The following is an 8,283-nucleotide window of genomic DNA, read 5'->3' on the forward strand; positions in this document are numbered from 1 at the left end:
GTTTGTGAGTTCGAGCCCGGCGTCGGGCTCTGTGCTGACAGCTTGGAGCCTGGAGCCTGCTTCAGATTCTGTGTCTCCCTCTCTCTCTGCCCCTCCCCCGTTCATGCTCTGTCTCTCTCTGTCCCAAAAATAAATAAACGTTGAAAAAAAAATTAAAAAAATAAAATAAAATAAAATAAAGAATAAATAAATACACATTGTTTTAAAAATGGGCAAAATAGGGGTGCCTGGCTGGCTCAGTCAATAGAGCACGTGACTCTTGATCTCAGGGTTTTAAGTTCCAGCCCCACATTGGGTGTAGAGATTACTTAAAAACAAAATATCTTGTTTAAAAATGGGCAAACTAATTATTTTATGGATTATGGGGAGGATAGAACTAAATAATAGTTATAAAGTACCATGGGAAGGTCTGGCATATGCGAAGTGCACCACAAACCCAGCATTTCCTTCCTTGCTCCCAACAGAACAGTCAGGCAGGCAGGAATCAGGAAGCTCAGAGAAGCAGAGAGGTTTGACCGAGGATACGCAGCGTGAGCAAACAGTGGGCGCCTAGTGCCCAGAGCTTCACCTGGAGCTCCTGTCACCTATCATGTGTGGAAGGCGCAGCCCATTCTCCAACAAAAGGTTGAGGCCCCTGACCCCTCCCTGCCCCTGGCTACTCCAGGTCTGCAGAAGGAAGAGGTATTTGTAAAGGGAACCAAAAGCACTAACATTTATGGAGCTCTTGTGGTGACCAGGCATTTTCCTAAGGGCCCTATAATTATGATTTCACTGCATTCTCTAGAGGACCCTTGGAAACAGGTACCATTATTATTGTCTCCATTTTATTTTTTTTATTTTTTTATTTTTTTTAACATTTATTCACTTTTGAGAGACAGAGAGAGACAGAGCATGAGCGGGGAAGGGGCAGAGAGAGGGAGACACAGAATCCCAAGCAGGCTCCAGGCTCCGAGCTGTCAGCACAGAGCCCGACGCGGGGCTGGAACTCACGAACCGTGAGATCATGACCTGAGCTGAAGTCGGACGCTCCACCGACCGAGCCACCCAGGCGCCCCCATTGTCCCCATTTTAGAGATGAGAAAATGGAGGCTTATGCTCAGACCTTGGAGACACTAAGCCAAGAGGTAGAATTTGTGTGTGGTTTCCTGGGCCCCAGCAAAGCCAGGCTTGGGAGGAGGGTGGCAAATTGAAGACTATTTGGAGTTTGAGAGAGATGTCACTTGACTAGACCAGCCATGTTCCAGAATTCCAGCTCTGTTATTCCATGCTCTTCAATGGGTTCAAGCTCTCATTTTACAGATGGGGAGACTGAGGCCCCGCCACCAGAGGCAGAACCTTGGGGCCTGCCCACCAGCTCTCCAGGGCCCGTCCCATTGGTCATGGACACCAAGGCTGGCCCAACTAGAGAGGTCTCTGGCACCTGCCTTGGGGAGGAGTCTGGACCCTCCTCCCCTCACTACCCCACCCACCCTCCATCACCATGGCAACCATGCAGGTGAGTCTCATCACCGCTAATCCTCTAATTACCAGCCACCTCTTCAATCGGCTGTAATTACTTTGGGGACACAGTTAACCTCTCATTAGGAACGCACGGCCGCTTTCTCCAAAAGCGCAGCGGTGACAAGCCTAGTAATTTACCGCCCCGGCTCGCGGGGCCGCTTTGTGTTTAACTCGGGCGCCATCGCATCCCTGTCATTACTCCAGCCCGGTTGTCATGACGATTAATCATTCAATCCCTCATCAGCAACTTTTGCCAAATGTCACCCCGCTCTTGATCAAAATCCATCCTGCAGCCCGACACTGGGGGACTAATGACTTGGAAATAGGCTTCTCCATTCCCGAGAGCTTTTCCCCAAGACTCCTCAGCTCCCTCCAGAAAGGAAGAGGAGGGTCTGAGCTCAGTGTGGTGGGGAGGGGGGGGCAGTAGTGGGAGCAGAACTGGCCTGCGTCGGGTGCTTATTCTGCACCAGGCACCTGAGGGGCATTGTCCCTCATGACAACTCCCTGGAAAGGGAAACTGAGGCTCCGAGAAGCTGGTGTTTGGACAGCAAGGAAGTATGGAGAGATTCTAACTCAGACCTGTCTAACTCCAAAGCTGAGCTCTTTTTACCAAACTTCGAGGATAATGCACATCGCCAGCTAGCAAGATCCTGGAATATCACGGTTTGGGCAGCATTGTAGAAATGAGCCGGCCCATTGAATTCAAGGCAGAAGGCCTTAAGAGACAACTCTGGGCACTTTCTGATAAGGAGCCCCATCTAGGGTGAGCAGCTAACTGTCATGAACACCTATGTCCCAAACGACAAGCAGCAACATCCAGCAGAGAGTGACCTCACAAACCTGGTGGAGAAATAGACTGAAACACAGCGGTAGTAGGTCCGTGAAATGATCTAGACTGAGATTCTAGGCCTGGGGTCATTGGTGCTTAATAATGGACTTCAGTCGCCCGTGAGCCCCCTGAAAATGCAGGATACATTGTGACTGGATGTGAGCATGTGCATTTTTCTAGGGAGATGCTACAAAAAAAGAGCTACTGCTCTTATTTTTCCCCATATCCTTATCTTATAGAAGGGGATACTGAGGCCCAGAGAGGAACCAAGACTTGTCCAAAGTTCCAAAACAATGCAGGATGGGAACCACTGGTCCAAGCAGGTGTGAACTCTTTCTCAGGTGCCCAGGGCAGCCAAGTAGGTCAGTGCAAAGGGAGGAATTCCTACTCCTTCAGAGTGGTTTCCAACCCCCCCAGCTCCCAGCCTCCTGAGAAAGCCCAACCCCCACCCTGCTAAAGGAATCTTTCCGAGGCCCCTCCCAGGGAATGTTCCTGCTGGCTGGGCCGCCAGCATGTGTGAGACATAATTACAGCACGTTGTAAGTGGCATTAACAGACTGTCACAGCAGCCACATGGTATTAGCAAACGGCTCTGTCTTCATCATGCAGTCCCCGCAGCCTCCGGGCTGGAGCACTTCCCAAGGGGTCTCCCAGGTCCAAGTTGCAGAAGTCTCCCGGCAGGGGATTGAGGGTAGGGGCAGCGATGCGGCTCACAGAGGCCTGGAGATTCCCCCAAGACTTTCTGAGGTCTCAGCAAAGAGCTGAGTAGAAAGTTAGGAAATCTGATTTGTAAACCTGGTTCAGCCTCGACGAACTAGCCTTTATCAGGGAGCTACTTATGAGCCAGCCTTTCTGGAATGTAATCTTGTTTATACCTTATAACCACAACCTAAAAGATTATATTCTTCATTCTGCTTTATAGATCAGTTGACTGAGGATCAAAGGGGAAAGGTGATTTCCCCAAGTCCTTTCAGCTAATGGGTGACAGCTGTAGGATTCAAAACAAGTTCCGATGCCTCTGGAACTTCTGGTTTTCCATATATCATGCTGCCTCCTTGGAAAGGTCTCTGATCAGTTTTCTGTCGATAGATACTATAGCCTTGAAGATAATTCCCTAAAGCTACCAGCCCACCAGAAACTTACCAGCCCCTGAGCTCTGATCCCTGGGGTTTCTATGGGAGCAACATAGTAACAACATAATAATCATCAAGATTGTGACAAACATTGTGTATTTCCATACAGTTTCTTCTATGTTCTTTGTAGCATATCCATGAGGGAAAGAACTGCTCTTTCTTGGAGTTGAGAACTAAGGCCCAGAAGGGGAAAGTGACTCTCCCAAGGCTTCACAGCAAGTTTGTGGTGGAGCTAGAATGAATTCCCCTTGTCTCCTTGATTCCCGGTTCTGGTTCTTTTCCGTAAGCCACTAAGAAAGTGTCCATAAGCCTGAGGCCAGGGAGGGGGCATTTACTCTTCCAGGTGCCTTCTGCCCTCTCGCCTGCCCTGTGGGCACCGGTGATTTATGCTTTATCCAGGAGGCCTCCAGGCTGCAGGCAGCAGGATGGGCTGCCTCCCGACTGGTAAGCAAATCCCCTGCTGAGCAGGTCATATTTTATCCGGGCTGCCACCTGCCAGCTCATTTGCTTACAGATACAGGTGCTTCATCAGGGAGGAATTAGCGATTACTTAGCCCAGAGACCCTGGCAGACGGAAGGGCAAGCCAGGGCCATAGCTGGGGTGGGGAGTCAGAAGCCTATCTGTGAGGTCTCTATCTCCTCCCAGGCCACTTAGCTCTGCTCTGGAACCAAAGGGTAGGAGCTAGGATAGAAGAAAGGACCTCTCTGCTTTGGGGAAAACTGACTTCCCACTCCCAACCTATATCTTACCAGTTCTCCAAGGGTGGGTGCCAGTAGCCCCATTCCCTACAGCCTTCCCAGATCCTCCACACCTGCCAAAAATAACAAGATAGTAAGTCTAACGGTCCCACGATGTTTATTGGTGCCTAGGACTCTATATGCATTGCCTCATTTAATCCAAATCAACTAATACGGCATTTTTAAATCTCCATTTACAGATGAAGAAATAATCTCAGAAATATTAACCAGTTTGCTCAGAGTCATGCAGTAGGTGAGTTACAGAATTTAGCCTTCTCTGATTTCAGACCTCTTCTCCTAACCAGAACTCCTTGTCTCCCCCAGGCTGTTCCCCAAACCCTGTACCTCACTTGCTGAATTTTGTTCACTTGTTTCTTTATTTACTTATTTTTTAAATAATTTTGAATCTCAGAACAATTTTAGACTTACAGAAAGATTACACAGATAATACAAAGATTTCCCACATGCCCCACACCCAGTTTCCCCCGTTATTAACATCTTACATTTGTCACAATTAATGAACTCATATTGATACATTATTATTAACTAAACCCCATTCTTTATTCTGGTTTCTTTGGTTTCTACCTAACGTCCTTTTTCTGCTCTAGGATCCCACCCAGGATACCCTACTGCATACAGTGGTCACTTCTTCTTAGTGTCCTCTAGGCTGCGACAGTTTCTTGGATTGTCCTTGTTTTTGATGACTTTGACAATGTTAAGGAGTAGTGTTCGGGTATTTTGTAGAATGTAACTCAACTGGGATTTGTCTGATATTTTTCTCTTAATTGGACTGAGGTTATGTGTTTTAAGAAGCCACGGAGGTGAAGAGCCACTCTCATTCCATCAGGGGCACATACTATGAGTCTGAGATATCACTATCAAGCTTAATGTTGATCACGTGGCTGGTGTAGTGTTTGCCCGGCTTCTCCACTTTCCCCTTCTTTGCATATTGTATTTTTAGACTGAAACACTGGGGAGTTATGCTCCCCCTCCTCAAAGGCAGAGGATCTACATAAATTATTTGGAATTCTTCTGCACAGGAGATTTGTATATTCTCCCTTTTGTTTATCGGTCCAGTCATTTATTAATAACGGTATGGGCTCGTTGGTATTTATTTTATACTTCGGCTTATAATCCAATACTACTCTGTTTTTTTAAGTGACACTTGGTTCTTTTTTCCTTGGTGTATCAGCATTTCCCCAATTCTATTCTGAGACAATCTCATTCCATGGGATTTTAACAGGCAATCCTCTTAAAATAGGTCCTAGAGACAAGTCATTTGGGGTAATAGTGGTTGAAAAGGGTTGAAAAGAGATCTTGACTGTAGGACTTGTCAGATCTTTTAATGTGCCAATAATGTGAGTAGTGAATCACCCAGAGGGGGATCTAATAGGCAACATTTCCCACATTTCTTTTCCTGACACCCTGGGGTAGGGTGGGGAAGACACAGATGAGAAAATAATCTAACTATGTATCTCATCTTCCCCTGGAGACCAGAAGTTCTTAAAAGCAAAGATGATGCTTTATTCTCATCTTTATCTCTAGAAATTAGCACTGAGGAGGTGCTAAGGGAATGTTGTTGGATAATGGAAGGATGGATAGATGGGTGGATGGGTGGGTGAGATGAGTCCGAAGGATTTGTAGTTGGTAGATGGATCTATGAGCAGATTGGTAGGTGTATGGGTAGGTGGATGGATGAATGGATAGATGGATGAGCAGGTTGATAGGTGGATTGGTAGGTGGATGGATGGATAAGTAGGTTGGTAGGTGGGTGGGTGAATAGGTGGGTGGATGGATGGATAGATGAATGGATGGGTGGATAGATGAATGGATGATGGATAGATGGATGGATGGATAGATGAATGGATGGGTGGGTGGATGGATGGATGGATGGATGAGCAGGTTGGTAGATGGATGGGTGAATAGGTGGGTGAGTGGGTGGGTACGTGGGTGAAGGGATGGATGGATAGATGGATAGACAGATGAGCAGGTTGGTAGTTGGATTGGTAGGTGGGTGGATGGATGGTTGAATGGATGGTTGAATGGATGGATGGATGGATGGATGGATGGATGAGAAGGTTGGTGGGTAGATGAGTGAATAGGTGGAAAGATGGATGGATAGATGATGAATGGATGGATGGATGGATGGATGGATGGATGAGCAGGTTGGTAGGTGGATGGGTGAATAGGTGGGTGAGTGGGTGGGTAGGTGGGTGAATGGATGGATGGATGGATGGACAGATAGATGAGCATGTTGGTAGTTGGATTGGTAGGTGGGTGGATGGATGGATGAATGGAAGAGAAGAGTGGTGGTGGATGAGTGAATAGGTGGATGGTTGGATGGATGGATGGATGAGTGGGTTGGTAGGTGGATGAGTGAATAGGTGGGAGGATGGATGGATAGATGATGCATGGATGGATGAGCAGGTTGGTAGGTGGATGAATGAATAGGTGGATGGATGGATGGATGCATGCATGCATAGGTGAGATGGATACATGGATAGATGAACAGACAGAAGGAGCAGAAACACCAGGCCTTGACTCCCTTCTTTCTGTAAGCTGGGCATTTGCCCATGAGGAAAAAGCCTCTGCCTCGACTAGTAGCGGAATAACTTTGAAATCAGACAACAAAGATGCAAGTCCTGGCCCTGTCACCAGCTGTGTGATCTTGGACAAGTCTTTTAGACTCTTCGAGTCTCAGGTTACTCATCTGTCATAAGGGACTAGTTACTATATCTCAGGATTGCCAAGAGCCTTAGATGAGCTAATACATTTCAAGTGAGCTCATTAGATGCCAATTTCCTTCCTTCCTTCTTCTCTTCTTGTCCTGTGGAAGAATCCAGTGCCCTGATGCCCCCTCTGGAGGTGGGAGAGCAGAGCCTCTGCTTATAGGGTGGGAGTTTTTTGGGGTCCACGGATAGGTTTTACTGTGTTCTGGAACCCCTTGAATAATACACAAAACTGTGTGTGTGCAGATGAACTTTTTTCTGGGTAAGGAGTCCATAGCTTCTAGCAAATGCCCAAAGGGGCCCATGACCCCCAAAAAGCCAAAGACTCTGAGGGCTGGGTCTTGACTCCTGTCACATGCTGCCCCAGACCCAGCCTTCGGGCCCAGTCCTCAGGCCATCCACCAGGCTCACTAGTCATCGGACCCCAGTCCGGTTCTTCCTCTGCCACAGGGAGAGAGATGGGCAGACCTGGATCTCAGGAGGGTGCAGGCCAGGATCTGGACTGCTGCCAGGGAATCCAGGCCCAAATATGTACGGAGACCTCCTGAGGGGCCCCACACGTCATCTCCTTCAATCATCCGCAAGCCCTGGGACAGAAGAGCTGTTACCATTCCCATTTTAGAGATGTGGAAACAGAGGTCCCGAGACAGGAGGGGAAGGGCACACACAGAGCTAGCGGCAGTGCAGGGGTTCGGATCCAGTGCTAGTTGATTACAGAGTCCATGCTCTTTCCATGGTGTCGCAGGGGACCGAGGCAGTCCCTGGGGGTGCAAAGGTGGGAACAGGGCTGCAGTATACCCTTGTCCAGCTGTACTCTACCCACAGGCACCTGGTTGAGGCGGTGGGATTGGAGGTCAAATGTATCTGAAATTCAGCTTGATGTCCACTTGCTGAGGCTTATACCAAGAACCTTCAAGAGCCTAGAGAAAATGCAGCCTTTTGGTAATTGTTGTACCCAAAAGGGTGATTTTTCCTAATTGGTCTGCCCGAATGGGATGCCTTTTCCTAATGTCAACAAAGCCTCCACATAGGCTTCCTGAACTCTCAGTGGAAACACGTTTTAAAAGGCAAGCACAGGGGCCCCCAGGTGGCTCAATCAATCAGTTAAGCGTCCAACTCTTGGTTTCAGCTCGAGTCATGATCTCATGGTTCATGAGTTTGAGCCCTGCATCGGGCTCTGCACTGACAGTGTGGAGCCTGCTTGGGATTCTCTCTCTTTCTCTGCCCCTCCGTCACTCCCGCTGTCTCTGTCTCTCTCAAAATAAATAAATAAACTTAAAAAATAAATCAAAGGCAAGCACATTGCCGGGGGCTGAGAACCCAGCTTCTAAGATGACACTTTCCAGGTAGGGTC

Source organism: Prionailurus viverrinus, chromosome D3 (assembly GCF_022837055.1).
Source record: "Prionailurus viverrinus isolate Anna chromosome D3, UM_Priviv_1.0, whole genome shotgun sequence".
Taxonomy (NCBI): Eukaryota; Metazoa; Chordata; class Mammalia; order Carnivora; family Felidae; genus Prionailurus; species Prionailurus viverrinus.